At 41.8% G+C, this 18198-nt stretch overlaps 1 long non-coding RNA gene across 1 annotated transcript in view; it reads left to right on the top strand.

Moving 5' to 3' along the window:
- Positions 1-16491, top strand: part of LOC146859734 (uncharacterized) — a 212771-nt gene extending 196280 nt beyond the window's left edge. Inside the window, exons 2-3 of the long non-coding RNA XR_014979048.1 lie at positions 6482-6618; positions 14690-16491. This is a non-coding gene — a long non-coding RNA (uncharacterized LOC146859734). The remainder of the gene's footprint in view (positions 1-6481; positions 6619-14689) is intronic.
- Positions 16492-18198: the final 1707 nt, after the last annotated feature.

Genomic DNA, 18198 nt, shown 5'->3' with positions numbered 1-18198 from the left:
CGAGGCTACAGCATTCTACTCAAAGGGAGTATTTGTTCTACTCTCACTTGTATGATTTGTACACTTGCCTTGACATGTTTTTCTGGTCAACCACGCTCTCCCCATGTTGTCTGGTACGGAATACCTGGGCAGGTCCCTTTCTGATCATAGCCCGTTTCTCATGGAGCTTGTCCCAGTCCCTGAGAGTGCATGGATCCCACGATGGCTTCTGAACCCGACCATGTTAGAGAATGATGGCTTCTGGCAGGGCTTATCTGAGGCCCTCATTGACTACTTTGTGTCCAACCATGGTACCGCTAGCTCTACCTTGGTGGAGTGTGAGACATTTAAGGTGGTGACGAAGGGCCATTGTTTGGGCATGTCGGTGGGAACGAGGAGATTAGTCACGCAGGAACTGCATGACTTGGAGGCCCAAATTCTGTTATTGGATAGGGAGATAGCTGAACGGGCCCAGAACCAAGGGAAACTGGCAGAAGTGAGGAGCCTGTACAATTCCACCTGGGACAGACTGCGAACCCTAGATTTCAAAGCGTATCGGGCCACGCAGCACAGGGAGAAGGGTAGGGCCGGGAGACTACTAGCATGGTTAATAAAACCGGATGGTAGGGGATTTCCTATAGTGAGTGTCACGGATTTCCAGGGCCACGTTATAACGTCCCAGAAGGCAATCAATGACACGTTCAGGGAATACTATGAGATGCTCTACGTCTCCCCGGGGCCACCACATGGGGAAACACTGATGATATACCTGGCTGAACAACATTTGACACAGTTAGATTGTGACGTCAGCGAGCAGCTGGCCTCGCCCCTTAAGGCAGGCGAAATTTGGGCGGCAATTCGGGAGATGGCCCGTGGGAAAATGCCTGGGTCTGACGGCCTACCGGCTGACTTTTACAGTACTTACGTGGACGTCTTGGCCCCACAGCTGGAACGTATGTATGCCTCTGCATTGCACGAGGGACTGCTGCCACCCATGCTTCAGGAAGCCTTAGTGATTCTGTTGCCGAAAACTAAGGCGGCCCAAGCTAACTTAACCGAATTTCAGCCTCTCTCTATGTTGAACATGGACTTTAAGATTTTAAGCAAAGCTTTGGGCTTGAGGCTCCTCCCTAATATGCATATGTTGGTCCATGCGGACCAGAGTGAGTTCATTCCAAAAGGAGGATAGCTCTCCATTGGAAATCACAGACTGCGCTACTGGTGACTGTATGGGAGGCAGATGTCTCGAGCTGGGCAAGAGCAGAAGAAGGGGCGCTGATAGCAGAGGATAGGATAACTAAGAGGCACAAGCCGTATGCGGAACCCTGGGGGTGACATAATTCAGGCATGGGAGTCAAGGCAGACGGTTGACACTGACAGTCAGAACGAAGTGGTCGGGAATGGGGAGTAGACTCACAGATGGACAAGGGTCTAGTTCCTTACCCTGCTGGCTTGCTGGGTGGGCTTGGACGTTCCCCCCCCATCAACCCCTCCCCTGCACATGACAAAAGTTGGATATTTTTGCTGTTTCAGGTGCTGAGACGCATGGACCCCTGGCAGTTATGTAATAGAAAGTTTATGTAAGTTTCCTTTTGGCTACTGTGACTATAAAGTGATTTAACCTTGGGTTGGACTTCCCTACCCTCAACCATGGTTATGCCACCGTGGAGTAAGTGAGGCCCTCCACTATTGAGAGATTCAGGGAGATACCCTGCTTTCTTTATAGCTGGTGGGCTCAATGGCGGGTTGGGCCTTGGGGGAGAAAGTAGACTGGGCAAGGACCTATGTTTAGGATATTGATGGTTGGAGGACCTTGAGTTTCCCTTGACTGTCTGGAGGGAGGGAGGGATTAGTGACTCTACTTACAAGTTACAAATTATTGATGATAGTTGGCTAGAATGGGGAGGACTGTACCAAGATACAATCTCCTTCCTTGATAACATGACTCTCTGTCCATTTACGGGGGGAGAGGATTGTTGATTGTGTTTATTTATGTGCCTAGGAAGATGATGTGATTCCTTGAATGTTGTCACGATAACAATGTTAATTGTAATTATGAATATGTCTTTAAAAGTCAATAAAAAAAGTTTTTTAAAAAATGGGGCATTTGCATGCCAATTCTGGGCAACCCCCACCCCTACATATTAAAAAAATATAAGATCCTTGGTGCCTAGTGGGCTTTCTGCCCCCCCCGGGGTGCTGATTAGGGGCTATTACCCCCATCTGCCTCCTGGGAGGGTCAGATTTTTTTTTCCGTATTTGTGGGAAAGGGTGGGGGTATTAGCATTCCCATTCTGGCCAGCAGCCCCCACCCCTGGCCTATAAAAAATGAATCCCTGGCGTTTAGGGTGCTTTCTGCCCCCCAGGGTGGGCAGATTGGGGGCTACTGTCCCATCTTCCCCCCAGGGGGGCAGAAAGACTGGTTGTGGCAGAATAAAATGGGGGAGCAAAGCCCTTGCCCAAGGGGCCACTCTGCCCTAAGTATTTTGGGGGTTCTGGGCCAAATGTATTTTGGAGGCCTCTGTTTGGAACAGTTTTAAATTTATGATGCAACTTCAGCTTTTTCATGCCCTCTTTGGCCAGGTCACTGACAGTGCACAGGCATACTCGTCCAAATTCTAAATGTGTGTTTTCAATATTGTCACACATCAGCAGCTCACTAATATTACTGCAAATAATCTCTGTGACACCCTCCCATTTCTCATATGTGTCCTACTTGGATCTAAAAAAAATACTTTCTCACATCACCCACATTAAAAATAAATTAGAAGAAAACAGTATTTAAAACAATGTGTTTAACAATTATTCCAGGTCATCCGGGCAAAACTCTCTGCTGAACAGAGCTGGCTATATTAGGAGGCCCCTGAAAGGCTGGAGCCCTGGGCAGAGCCCACTTTGCCTATGCCTTATAATATCTCTGCTCTGCCCTCCTTGGTGGCTAGTGGGTGGATCCCTGCTTGGGGCTTGCCCTCTCCCATGTGTTTCAGTGCTCAGGGGGCTGAGATATCCCCAAGAGCACAGAAACTGTGAAACTGATGCCATGTGTGTGATCGTCATTACAAGGAAAACAACAAATATGCCTTGGGAGATTGGGGAAGCTCTTCCCCACCTCCCAAGGTAAAAAAAAAATAGGAAATCCCTCTGCTGTTTTGAGCGGAGGGATTTTTGGAAGTGTGTTCATGAAGGAATAGTTCCATCATGTGCACACTTCCACTTGTGCTCATGATGGAACCAATCCGTCATGAACACGGAAGGGGTTAAAACTTTACCCACAAGTATCCATACCAGGCTGTTGCTATCATTTTAACCAAAGCATTTGAAGACAACTCCAACAAAATGCACTAAGTATAGAATGTGCAACAAACAGCCAATAGGCCTTTAAATTTAAAAACATGATTGCACCACCCTATGTCCCTGTCACAGAGGTAACTAACCACTACAACTTACTTATAGAAATACTTTTCTACCTACAAAACAAAAACAAACAGAGCATACTAATGTACTATTTTGAAGACACTTGGGTTTACGCACTGCACCGCTCTGGACGCAGAACCCAACCCAAATTCCATGGTGGAATGTCTACAACAGCACCTTGGCTTAACAAGCCAAAGCCAACAACACATTAGAAGGATGGCACAATACTGTCCAGTACACCGTACGCAGAAATAAATCTACACTCTATAAATTTATAGAAGGTCTACAAAAGGAACAAAGCTACCAACAACTACGAGTTGAATTATCAATAACCCAAATTAAACCTAAACTAAACCTAAATAGAATGTACCATTTGCTACAATATAAAATATAACTCCTTATTAACAACAAAAGTATACACTTCTTTGAATCAGTAGCTAAAACCCTGTCATAAAAAAATGCATATCCTGCACAGAACCCAATGAATCGAAAAAAATAATCCAAACCGCATAACTAAAATATTTGTTAAATAAATTATAAACATATTATTTTTATACATCAGCTTAAAAATATATGCAACTGAAATTGCAAATAGGACTGATGAATACATATAATTTATAGATTAATTATGTAACAAATACAACAAATCAGAAAAAATAATTAGAATATAATTACAACACATAAAATGCAATTTCAAAAGTACCAAGAACATGAAATGTACATAAATAACAAAATATAACATTTCTTACCCACATAAAATTATTTTTATATTAATTTATGTTCTATTTCTGCATTTCCTCATCTGTATAAATGTAGTCAAAAATATAATCGCTACATCAAAAAGCGAAACTTTTATTCCAAAAAGCCCACAACAAAATGAAATAATAATACTAGAGCAATAGAGATCCATCTAAGTAATGCAAAGTCCTAATAAACAATAAAAAAGCCCTAGAAAGTGTTTTTAAAAAAAGCAATTCTGGAGGGGGCGTGGTCACGGCGCCGACAAAGAAGGCCGCCTGACTCGGGACATCCGGCGCACCGGAGCTTTTACTTCATCCCGGTCCCGACTTCATCCGCATGCCGAGCGCTCCTGAGGATGGATTCCGCTACCGGAAGGCAGCGCGCTTCTGGTGAGCTCTATTTTTTCAGTTTTTAGAGCCAGTATGACCCTATTTTGGCTGCGCTCGCTTTTCCCTCAGAGAGGCCGCCATTTTGTCTAGTGCGTGTTGCTCGCGCTTGCTACTGGCTTACACCACTTGCTTCCTTCATCCTCAAACTAGCCTTTTTTGATGTCTTTTTACCACCTGGAAACTGAGTTTTCAAGCTTTTTTGAGGCTGACATACCTCTATGGATGCCTTGTCGTTTATATTCCTACACACTACAGGAATGAGGTAATTTTTCATATTGTGGCATTCCTGACATAACTCTTTGGCTTCCCTCCAGCTGCATTCAGCTATACCTTGGCTTGGACATTCCTCAAGATGTTGGCACCAATTTTTGCAGACTTTTAGTATAGTCCTACACTTGTTTGCCTTCCGTGCTTATTTAACTTTATTTAAGTTTTTGGACATTTTTTCCCCATCAATCTTCTTCACAATAGATGTCATTATTTCTTTTCCTAGTGTGCATGGACTGCCTTGTCTGTTCCTGAGTTGTCTTTCTAGCCACTCTCCTTGCTCTCCTATGGACATTGTTACTGCATTGCATGTGAGTGGGCTCCTTCATATCCTGGACTTCCTCGCTCTACAGTCTCCTTACCTACTCCATGGTTGCAAACATCTAGTTTTCTATGGGCAAACTACGCAATCCAAAATTCGTCTTTATTCCTTCAGGGAGCACTCCGGTGACAACAGCTTCACTTCCTTCAACAGCGGACTCTCCTCCCAAGGCAGCCCTAATGGTGGGAGTGTCTCTCCCTCGCACCTCCTCGGCACAGCCGCTTTCCAATAAATCCTTGCCTTCATCAACTTCTTCTAAGCGTCTGAAACATGACTCCTCCTCACCAGACAAATCACCATCCCCTATTTCCATGGAGATGCTTTTAGAGGAAATTCATGCTCTTCGCCCATTTGTAGAGGAAACGAACAATAAAATGCAGTTTCTTGAAGAGAAATGGTCATCCATGGATAATAGAGTGTCATCTGTGGAGCGACAGATTTCGGATCTTCAGTCTACATCTCAACGGGTTTCCTCTTTGGAAAAGTCTGTTTTGGCGCTCCAGCAACATACTGAGGAATTGGAAAACAGAAATAGGAGGAATAACCTACGTATTTATGGTTTGCCGGAATCTTTGGAAGGGGATGATCCTGTGCTCTTTTTCTCCTCTTTTCTCCCGAAGCTTTTGGATATGCCGTCCACCACCTCTCTTAATATTCAGAGAGCTCATTGACTCGGCGCTCGTTCATCCACATCAACCAAGCCAAGGGGAGTCATTCTTCTTTTTTTGAAATTCACGGATCTTCTTTCCGTTCTTTCAGCAGCTAGATCCAAACGTCAAGTCTCCTGGTTGGGGCAGAGAGTGTTTCTTTCTCAGGATGTTTGGAATGCTACTGCCTCTCGACGGAAGGAATTTTTGTCTCTGCGGGCCCCTCTAAGATCTCTTGGTGCTAGATATGGTTTGTTTCATCCATGTACTTTCAAGGTCACTCACCAAAATCAGACATGGACTTTTCAAGACCCTGCTGAACTCAAAAACTTCATTCATATTCGTTTTAATCCTGCTATGGAGACTTCCTCCTCTTCCAGTGGCTGATTGTTTTTTTTTTCTTCCTTACAGGTTTCCTGATTATGTCTAACTTTTTCTTCCCCTACAGGTTATCTGTTTATGTTTCTGTCTTTGTTTCAACATGTTAGTTTTTTAATATTAGATTGTAAAGTCACACATTTCCCTATTTCTCATTTCGCTTTAATCTACTTCATTCCCTTGTTTAATAATAGTGTATGCTTTTTGTTCTTCATTGACCCTTTTTGACTTCTTTGTTCTCAACTTCCTCATTTCTTTGCATTGTGTATCGTACTTAAATCCTCACCCTTTGTTCCTCTTGGTATGTTTCTTTGATCTCAAATGTTATTTATTTATTTATCTAGATGGATGGATGTCCTCTCCATTTTGTTTTCGGACATGTCCTTTGTCCGGGTGCGGTCCGGTCTGGTTTCCCGTTTTGGATGGTCTGTCTTGTTGAGTGTCGCCACTTCCCCGTTGTCCTATTTCGTATTCCCCTCAGGTATGTTTATTTCAGTCATCCCTCTGGGATATGTACTGTCTCTTCTTGTAACCTTTTCCCTTTTTTCCTGTTTCCTTTTTCCTTTTCGTTCCCCTTTACTTGTTGATCAAGTCCTGTTTTTCCTCATTTCTCTTTGTCCTCGATTTCTCTATTCTAACCTATTTTCTCGATATTTTTCCTATCCTTCTCTTTCTCTGCTTTTTTGCACATGCATCTTTTTTACTTTTTCTGTCCTATTTGACTCTATGTTCTTTGTAAATTCAAAGATGTTACTTGGAATGTAAAAGGTTTTATTAATCCTATTAAGCGGCAGAGAGTTCTTTCCCATTTAGCTTCTTATAATCCAGATGTGGTTCTTTTGCAAGAAACCCACCTTAATGATGTTGAGTCTCTTAAGTTAAAAAGGAGTTGCGTGGGCACAGTCTTATTTTCACCTTCCAACAATAAAAAGAATGGAGTTGCTATCCTTTGTCACAAAAGGCTAAAGTGTACGGTTCTGTCTCAAGAGACGGACACTGATGGACGATGGATATTAGCCAAATTATTACTTAACTCTATTCCTTTAACTGTCTTCAATGTTTATGGTCCTGTGCAACCGGATTGTTCTTTTTGGCCTCTAATTACAAAGAAATGTATCCAATATAAGGATGATTCATTTATTTTAGGCGGGGATTGTAACCAAATTGTTGACCCATTCCTTGACCGTAAATCCACAGTTCGTTTCGCATCACACAAATCTCACAAACAATTTCTTAATACCATTTCGCAATCACATCTTATTGATTCTTGGCGCCTTACACACCCTGACACTTTGGACTATTCTTTCTTCTCTCCTCCCCACTCATCTTTTTCTCGCCTTGACTATATCTTTCTTTCTAAACCTCTATCTCAGAATGTATTGTCTTCTTCTGTTGAACCTATTGTCATTTCTGACCATGCTCCCATTGTAATAGATCTTGATCTGCTCCCACCACGTCCTAAGCCCTCCCGTTGGCGCTTTAATAGCGCACTTCTCACCGATCCCAATTTTTCCTTCTCTTTTCGTTCTTTTGTTGAGGAGTTCTTTCTCTTTAACTCTGACCCTAGTATATCTCCTCACACTCTTTGGGACTCCTTTAAAGCCACAGCGAGGGGATTCGTTATTGACTTTGTCTCCCGGAAAAAACAACTATATCTTCAAAAGCGGAAAACTTCTCTGGCGCACATGAAATCTTTGGAACATCAGTTTTACACCTCCTCAGACAAATTTATGTCACCGGATCTCTTGCGAGCAAAGCTGGAGTTCAATAAATTAACTACAGATAATGCCTCTTCGATCCTTCTTCGTAGTAGTGCCCGGTATTATGGAGGCCGCAATAAGTCAGGTAAACTCTAATTATCTTAAATCCCGTAAAGAACACACTCTTATTGACTCTATCTACTCTTCTGACGGTGCTCTTCTTCATAAAGATAAGGAAATACTTGATCAATTTCAATTATTTTATCAGCAGCTCTACACCCCAGAAAGTCCTCCCACTCCTTCTCTTATTCAGAAGTATTTTGAAAAACTTCCTAAACCGTCTAACTCTCATCTTAATTTTCCGGATCTTGAACTTGACCTCTCACTGCATGAGCTTTCTATAGCTTTGACCTCTCTTACTAAAGGTAAGACCCCTGGCCCTGATGGCTTTCCTGTGGAATCTTATTTGCACTTTTCAGACATTTTGTTGCCTAAACTTTTAACCCTTTTTCAATCATTTTACTCATCTGGCAAAGCAGAAGGTACCTTTCAGGATGCTACCATTTGTCTGATCCCCAAAGAAGGCCGCGACCATCAGCTATGTAAAAATTACCGCCCGATCTCTTTAGTTAATGTGGACTATAACATTTTTGCCAAATTACTGGCGATGCACTTAGATCCCCTTATGCCTCATCTCATTGGCAAAGAACAATGTGGCTTCGTTAAAGGCAGACTTACATCGGACAATTCTCGCCTTTTTCCTAATGTTCTAAATAAAGCTTCCTCACTTTCAACTCCTCTTGCTGCTATTTCTGTTGATGCGGAAAAGGCCTTTGACAGGGTTGATTGGTCTTTTTTGTTTGCTTCATTACATTGGCATGGCTTTGGTTCCAAATTTATATCCCTGATCTCTCTGTTATACTCTGCTCCCAAGGCCTCGGTGCTTGTGAATGGACAACTTTCTTCACCTTTTACTCTTCGGAGAGGTGTCCGCCAAGGTTGTCCTCTCTCCCCTCTTCTCTTTGTCTTGACTCTTGAACCCTTTTTATCTTCCATTCGCAATAACACTTCTATTTCTGGTTGCCCATACGGTACTAATCAATTGAAGCTTTCTGCCTATGCAGATGATATCTTATTGTTTATTTCTGACCCAGAATCATCTATACCCCCTTTATTATCCGAATTTAACTCCTTTTCTTTGGTATCAGGCTATAAGATTACTCAGATAATACTGAAATTCTCCCTCTTACCTCGTCCTGTCTCTCTCATTTTTTTTCCTCTACCGGTTTTGCTTGGAATAGTTCAAAGATTAAATATCTTGGTGTTTGGTTTTCCAACTCTATTTCATCCTCAGTTAAATTAAATATGTCAGCAGTTGTTTCTAGGATTGATCAATTGTTTTCAACCTGGAATCCTCTTTTTCTCTCCTGGTGGGGTCGACTGGATTCAATTAAAATGATGATAGCTCCTATTCTAATTTATACCTTCTCCATGTTACCAGTTCATATCCCGGCATTTTACTTTAAGCGAATTGATTCTCTCCTTTCGCGATTTCTCTGGAAGAATAAGAAATCCAGAATCTCTCTCGCAACTCTTCGTAAACCCAAATCTAATGGTGGAGTTAACTTTCCGGATTTCCGTCTTTATAATAGGTCCTTTTCTTTAAGACAAGCTTCGAGATGGATCTCATCAACTTTTTCCCCTTTCACTCCTCTTTGGCTCCTTATTGAGCACTCATTAATATTACCTTTCTCCTTCGCCGAAGTGGTACGTTTTTCTGCCAGAAATCCCTACTCTTTGTTTCCCTTATTCAAACACACTTTTTCTCTTTTAAATTCTTTGGTTCTTCCTTCTGTTATTACACGTACATCTTTTTTAAATACCTCTATTTGGTATAATTCACTTATCCTTTTAAAGAATAGACCCATTTTTTGGAAATCTTGGAGAGTGAGGGGCGTAATGGGGGTCAACCAACTCTTTGATGGTACTTCACCTTGTTCCTTTCCCCAATTTCAACTTTTGTTTCGTTGCCCTCGGTCCTTTTTGCAGAAATTCACAACCCTCATGGCAATTATCCTTGACCGCTTCTATTCTCTCCCTTCTTCGTCCTCATTAATACCTCCCTCTCCTCTTCTTACTATTCTTGCTACACTCCCTAAAGCATCTCTCATCTATAAATTCTTCGTATCTCCTAATCCAAACCGTGTCAAAACTAAAGTGGAGCTTTCTTGGGAAGCAGATTTTTGTTGTACTTGGTCTGTTCCTCTTTGGGATAAGCTTTGGTCCAGATCTTTAAAAATTTCCCGTTCTGCTTCTCTTACTCAATCCTTATTTTATCTGTATCATAGACTCTATCTCTCTCCTCTTTCTTTGTCTCATTTTTCACCCTCTTCTGATTCTAAATGCTGGACTTGTGGTGCTCCTAATGCTGACCTTTTTCATCTGCTCTTTCTCTGCCCTGTCGTTTCTACCTTCTGGGGGAAGGTTTGGTCATGCCTTTATCGCATCTTCCCTCTTCCTGCTTCTTTCTCAAATTCTTTCTCTTCTTGGGTAGTCTTTCTGAATCTCTAAACTTATCCGTACACCTACACGGTCTCTTTGACCTGGCGCTTGCTCTTGCTTTCCATCACATATCTTCTAACTGGAAATCTCTAACAAACATTTCCTTACAAGGCTGTTGGAATTCCTTATGTCATTTTCATAGACTGGATGTTTCCTTTGCCTCCACTTGCAAACCTGTGCGTAATGTTGATCTTTTCTGGTTACCCCTCACCACGTATCTTGACCGTCTGGCCTTGAAGAAGCCTATACCTCTCAATGCAGAAAATTTTAAACCCCCTTGAATGACTTGAACTCTCTCATTCTTTTTATCTCTTCTAGGTTTATCAAAATTTTATTGTTTGTTTATGCTGGTCATTTTGTATTGCTGACTTATATAACTCGATCGTATGCCGTATTTATCTGATAGTTTATGGTCTGTATTATTATCTTTATCCCTCCCCCCTTCTTTCCCTTCCTATCTCTTTCCCTCTCTTCTTTCCTTTAGCTTTAAAATCCTCTTAAAATGCTTTTTGGTTTTCTTGCATTGATGTTAGCAGTATTAAGATTTCTTATTGGATTTATGTATGGTTTCTGTGTATGCCAACATCTCCATTTGTTATCAAATTCTTCAATAAAGCTTTCAAACATAAAAAAAAAGCAATTCTGGAAACCCGAAACTTAATAGGAAATCAAAAATAAAAATATAGGTTTACTAGAACCAGAACCGAAAAAATCCAAATGTCCACATAAAACTTTCAGATCCATAAACCTGCAAGATAAGATATAATACCCACCCACATTAAAAGAATGCCTCCAACCTTAACATATACATCACAATAATCAACACAAAGTGCATAACAGAACATAAAATAATGATACATTACTAACAAATTCAAATTAATCATAAATCAAAACACTAGTTAAAAATTACAAAAACTAAGGTATTTTCCAAAAACTGAAAAACACTATAACCACAAGTACTCCCTACAACCTCCTAACCTCAAAACCATACAAAAAATCTTAGACTAACTCTGACTAACAGCAGCACCTCCTTGTGATTTACTTCCATCAAAATGAATCTAAAATGAGACAAATAGACTACAAATTTGAAGTTAGCGGTAAAAATATTGCCCGCCTCATGAAATTAAGAAAAATGACTATCACCCATTGAAAATAATTGGGATTTTTTTTAAAAATTTAAAAAAATGTTTACAAATATATAAGCAATGTAAAACTCATAAAAAAGTGATAGCCATAAGAACAAATTATGTAAAGTATAAAATAAATAGTAATATAAACTAGAGTATTATAAAATATATACTCAAAGCATTATGCAAAAATTGGTTTTATAAATGTAATATAATAGATGAACCATAATTGTAAAAATTATTGAAAAATGTAAAACGTACAAGACTGTTTAATTTACATAGTTTCTATAATAATAAAATTGCATTAAAATATTAATTTCCCATAACTATGAAAATGATTTTTATATGTAAAAATATATATGTAATATACAATGTAGACATTTTCATTAAATAGATATTAAAAAATAAATAAAATTGACAAACTGTGTTATATATCTTTATTATTATAAAATATCTAAATATTTATTTTGTATTTGAAAATTGCAAAACAAACTCCTTTATAAAATTTGGAAATTCTTGGACACTAAATAAATTATATTTAGTAAATACCGTATAAAATCTTTATTTATCTCATGCTCTTAACAAATAACATATACAAATTTGCTACATATTTAACATGACAGATTAGCATAATAAATTCTTATTTCTATTCAAAAACATAAAATTAATTATACATTATGGGCTTGATTTAGATCTTGACGGGCTTACTGCTCTCCCACTGTGGCAACGGTCCCATGTACTCTGCCAAGTTGAAGATCTCTCGCATGCCGTATTTAGATGAATGTAGGCTCACTCACCGTGTGAGTTGACAGAGTGTTTCCCGCTGCGGTTGTAGCACACTGCTGCCGATGTGGCAGACTCTAATGCTGGTGAATAGTACTCCAACATCGTAAGGCCGGCCGGTTCCCGTCGAGCAGATCTACATTTCACCATTGTGTTGGCGGTCTCCTAGCGGTGGTTGCTTGACGGACGGAGTCCGTCACGGTACGCTCTCAACAATGCACCTTTACTGTAGCCATTGGATAGATGATAGTAGAACATACCTGATGTCCATTGGCCAGATGGAAACACCTACATATCACACTATAAAAAACACTCCACTTTATAGCATGATTCTTAGTCATTCCACTGTACCACAACATTTTCTAGCCGAGTTTTTGCCAGTTAAGTGATGTTATTTTGCTCCTTTTCCCTATTTTGGGCCCCTTTTGTTACATTCATTTATTACCTTGTGGTTAATTTTTTATTCAAGCATATCTCTTTGCACAATGCTAGGCCTCAAAAATCCATGTTTTACTGAGGGAGAATTCCGTGTTGTGGTGGAAAAACTCATAAGGTGTTTTCATCCAAGTCCAAAATACACCCCTATCTCAGAAAAGGCAAATGTTGGCCAGAATAGTTGACACAGTGAATGATATAGCTAACAACCTGTGCACGCAGGAGGAAATTATGAAGAGGTGGAATGTTCTATGAGGGAGGTTGCGTTCCACGGCCTACAAGCGTCACATGGAGGCCCAGAGGACTGGTGGTGGTTTTCCCAGTCACCCCTTACAACTCATGCCCTAGAAGGAGAAGAATCTACATCCAGAAGGCTTGACAGGAATAACTCTGTCTCACTGAGCTTGAAAGTCCTGTTTGCTCTCAACTCAGCTGTTGCCAATGTGTTCTGCACATATTTTCATAACAGAGAAACCTCAAACTATCAGTATCAGATAATTTGTTTGTGTGAATGTATTGTGTTTCACCTAAGAACACGGGTGTCAATCTCCATTAGATGTCACATGATGGTATTGTGCCTGTAAGTGTTACAATATCAAATATGTCATTACCCATATATGTGTAATATTGTAAGTGTCTGTCCCATTTCAACTGCATATGTTCCAAAACCAAGTGTTGGAAGGTAGTCTTTGAACTGCCTACAAATACCACAGTGCCCTGTTTCAGTTTTGTCAAAAGAATATTGCTATGTCATATCCCTCATTCTCTCTTGTCCAACTGATTTCAACTTGTGGTAAGGTGTCATGTAGTGATCAATCTCTATTAAATGCTCTCTTCTGAAAATGGTTTGTGTTGTTTTCTGAATGTTATTCTGTTCTTCTCAACCAATTGAATTGATGTCATGAGTTTTACAAATCAAACTGTGTTGACAAAAAAATTGTAAGGTATAAAAATGACTGGTCTGACTATAAGTGTTGGTTGCAAAAATTAACTCTGCGTGATGATTAATGCCAAACATCCATCCAAGTTGTGTAAATGTTAAGTCTGGGCAGTGAACTCCGCTCCGCTTGCGGGATTTGCTGAGTTTTCCACACTCTGCAGTACGTGGAGCTCACAGACTTCTGAAAAACTCTGCTTCGCGCAGCGGACCAGAGTTTTATTCCTCGCTCGCGTTCGTCATAGTCAAGTTGGCAAGCGCGAGCGAGGAAAATCCACCTACCGGCAAGATTTTCCTCGTTTGCGATCGTCAACCTCAAGTTGGTGACTGCGAGCATGGAAAATCAACCTTCTGGCGAGATTACTCAACGCGGCAGGTCAGATTTCTCATTGTGAGTGGTCGCGTATGTTAACGACCGTCCGTGTTGAGAAACTGTCCATTTGCATTGAGAAAGCTGCCGCTCGAGTAAAAATCTACTCGAGCGGCAGAAAAGGAAGCAGAGCCAGCTTGGGCTGTGCATGGTGCTGTTCGCAATGATTGGACAGAGCAGACAAGCATCTGGCACTGAAAATCATCGCAAACAGCATTTGTCTAACGCACTCTGCCGCTTGCGGAGCTTCGCATAGCGTGCTGAAGTTTTTTTTGTGCACTTCTCCAAGTTCCGCGTACTGCGAACTCCACCCAGGCTTAGTAAATGTCTGTTTTGAAGTCAGCTACGCCTTGGAATTGTCAATTACATATTTCACCTCTCCACTGTTTTGGATTGAATGGTTGGTAGATGTTAGCTATACTTCCTAATCACTTCAGAATATATTATGATATGTTTAATTGAAGTTGTACTGTTTGAAATTGCTAAACGTCATGATAATATGTTCATTACATCTGAAAGCTATCATCATAATAATCTCTACCTCTTTTTACTCTTAGGTATCTACATTGTTTGCCTCAAAGGATATGGAGGTTTAATACACACGTTTACTAATAAAAATGTTCTCAATTTCCCAATAGGTCCAACTGCCAGATCACGTGGCCAGAAGCAATGCTCCTGGTAACTGGATGACGATGAGGATCCTGGTCTATCTGGTCACCATGGGCAGACGGCTCCAGTGAGTCTCACTAGGCTCAGAACGACAGCTTCCACCTCAGCTGTAACACCTCAGCCAATTGAAGGCTCCACTTCCTGTTTTCCTACCACTGTAACACTGATCGTGTGCTGGGTAATGTTGATACTAAGCACCACAAGCTCCAGCTTACTCAGAATCTAGTTGAATGGGGCACACTGGGCCAAGGGCACTGGCTACTGGGGTTACGGTCCTGGGAGGGATAATGTGGGCCAGCAGTGGGAGGCTACTGGGGTCACTCCCACCCAGACAACTATTGACCAAGTCTTGGGAGCCTAAGATCAGTCCCAAGAGATCATGCAGGACATTTACACCCATATGTGAAAGGCTTTCCCAGCACTGTTTACCCAGTCGTGTGGTCCTACAACTTCTGGTCCATCTACATCTGCCACCAGTAGAACCACCTGCAGCCATCTCAGGCCCTGCAACTGTGGATCCCCTCTTCACCCACAGGAGAGGACATCCATCCAAATTATGAGGCGGTGAGGATGGAAAGACCTCTGCCACCACCAGCAAGAAATCCCATACCTAATTTCCTCCAGTGTGTGACTAGCATTCACTCTGTGAGCTATTTCTGGACACATTCCACATGAGGGGAGTGCAAAGGATGATGGCAGTTCCACAACATCCTCTTTGGAGGCCTCCTCTAGCAAACACTCCCTAGTGGTGGCGGATCCCGGTAGTCTACCAACTGCATCCTCCCAATTGTCCCAACCTTGTGTGCTACCTCCACCCCTTCCCTATCCAAATTCCCTATTCCTAGACTTGTCCCAAGCACACTCACACCTTTGCATGCACCCACTCAGACACAAGCCACACACCCACACAGACATGAACACCATAAAAAACACAGGAGTACATCCAGACATACAGACATCACCCCCCTCAGCACAACCACAGACACTGCAGACACCACACACACACATGCACCACCACTAGCACACAACAGGTACCACAGCTACCACCACAGCAATATGCACCAAACCCAGTACCTCCACAGATGCCACAGCCACCACCACACCTATATGCACCACACCCACACCCAGTACATCCACAGGCACTGCAGCCACACCACACTCACATGCATAACACGCACACCCAGCACCTCCAGACACTGATGCCACCACAACCCCCACATACACCACAACCACAATGAACATCTCCACAGCACACCTATCCACGCACACCAAACAGCAGACACCTATGTTGCAAGACACACCCAAACATACACCACATACCGCAGACCCACAAGCAGCTGCACCCTCAACAGACAAATGCACATCAGACACTGTTACTCCCTATAACTCCCAACTCCCTCCCGAACACCCTAAACGTTTTCCCAATGAAGATTACTTTTTTACCGTTGCCCTAACCCCTGCTAAACTCCAACCAACCAATGGAAAACACCAATCTACCCCTTCTGCACCCCAACCTACCGCTTCCACATCTTAATGCCACCCTCACAAAACACAAATGAACCTCACACATCCCAATCCAACCCCACCAAATGCTATATCACCCGTCCCAAATCTCCCCTGCCATACCCAAGGTCACCACTTCCAAAACTACACACCCTGCCGAACCCAGGTGCACCCAAACCAAACCCCTCCTCTCACTTGGAGGTGCCTGGTCTGGCCACTAGATGCCTCTTCCTGAGGAGGTTTCCATTGGCAGTGTATTTTGAGGCAAGTGCCACTGCACAAAAGTGCAGATATTTCAATTTATGGACTGCCATTTGACCTAATTATAATTTTCTTTATCTCAATTTGTGTAATAAATACATACTTTTTTTCACTTTTGTTTTTCCTTAGCAATTGATTCCTTGGAATGTTTGTGAGCAGACTGTAAAGTACTTAGGGCCTGATTATGAGTCTGGTGGTCTTGCGCCACCAGACTTATGGTCGCGCATGAGTGGCAGTCCACCGTATTGACAAATAGGACTTAAAAAGTCATATTGGCGGTGACTGGCTACTGTACCAGGGAACAGATGTTCACTGGAAGTGGGACAGGAGTGTCACAACGCATTATGCTGAGCAGGGACTGAAGCTCGGGATATTTTGAGTTCTTGCTCCGCCAGACTTTTCATGGCAGAGCCCTGCAATGAAAAAGCCGGTGGTACAAGAACAAAGGGGGCCCTACAGGGCCCTCACGTCCCCGATGCCATGTGGACACATTCAAAGGGGCACAGCTTGTGCCCCCTGTCTGTATTCACCCAGTTCCAGCACAGCATGGATGTCACCATCCATGGCATGCTGGAACTTTTTTGCCTTTCCCATTGCGGTGCCTGTTTTCAAAGTACCGCCATGGGAAAGGCCAAAGAGCCTCTGACTATATAACAAGTGGCACATTTGTAACTCATAATACAGTTGGCGGTCCTTGGTGCGGTGGAAGTGGCATTGCTGTTTTGCTGCTGGGCCAAAGTCATAATCAGGCCCTATATTTCCTTTACCATGATGGCAGGTAATGTAACTGATTTTATAAAGGTCTATTTTCTTAGGTGCATTCTCTGATTAACATAGAATGTGATGGTCTTTTGAATTTAGGTGGAGGCATTCATCATAGTAATAGCCACTTGCACCAACTAATTGTTTCTACAAATTTTATTTGCATGTGATACAACAGGTGTGTTTGTGTCACCTTGCTGAATGATCAGTATAAAATATTTTGTGACTTTGAAATTGGAAGCAGTACAGGACTTGCACTAGACAAGGGGAAATGTTGTATATCAATGTGACCGACATTGATTTTATAGTTAATTTCTAAGATAAAGGTTATAGCTTGTGCAGTGCAAATTTCACATCAGATTAGATTGCACTTATCCCTATGATGTTTGCTGCATATGTTTTTAATATGGGAATGTTAGGAACATCTTTGAACACACCTGTATAGTGACTTTTTATTTTTATTTGGATATCCTTTTTTGTGCAAGTGCCCATGTTTTTTAAGGCAGCTTGCACCAGATTTATACATGCAATGTGATCATACAGGTGTGTTTCATTAAATTTCTTAAACGTCAATAATACAGACTGATGCATTGCACACTGATAAGCTATTGCTGGTAAGAGAGATTTATAAATGAACGAGTACTGTGCATATGTTAACAGACGTATCAATAGGTAACAGGTAAGACTGTATAGCTTACCATCGATTGCGTCTACGACGGTGTTGGTTTTGGTCATCATCAAGCAGCAGTAGTAAGACTTGGCAAGATCGGGTCCATGGCAGAACAGAAAGTGTGTATATGAGAAAAGGTGAGTTTCTGCCTTATATCCTTTCCATTCCACCAACTCAGGTGTGCAGGATTTACCATCGCAGTTACATTAGCGGGAAGGACTATCATGATCGGCCTGGCGTGGAAACTGCTGGTCCTCCCTCCAACAGTCTCTTTTGCCTATC

Source organism: Triturus cristatus, chromosome 3_1 (assembly GCF_964204655.1).
Source record: "Triturus cristatus chromosome 3_1, aTriCri1.1, whole genome shotgun sequence".
Taxonomy (NCBI): domain Eukaryota; kingdom Metazoa; phylum Chordata; class Amphibia; order Caudata; family Salamandridae; genus Triturus; species Triturus cristatus.
Note: the sequence above shows the minus strand (reverse complement) of the source record. Positions and strands in the feature narration are given on the sequence as shown.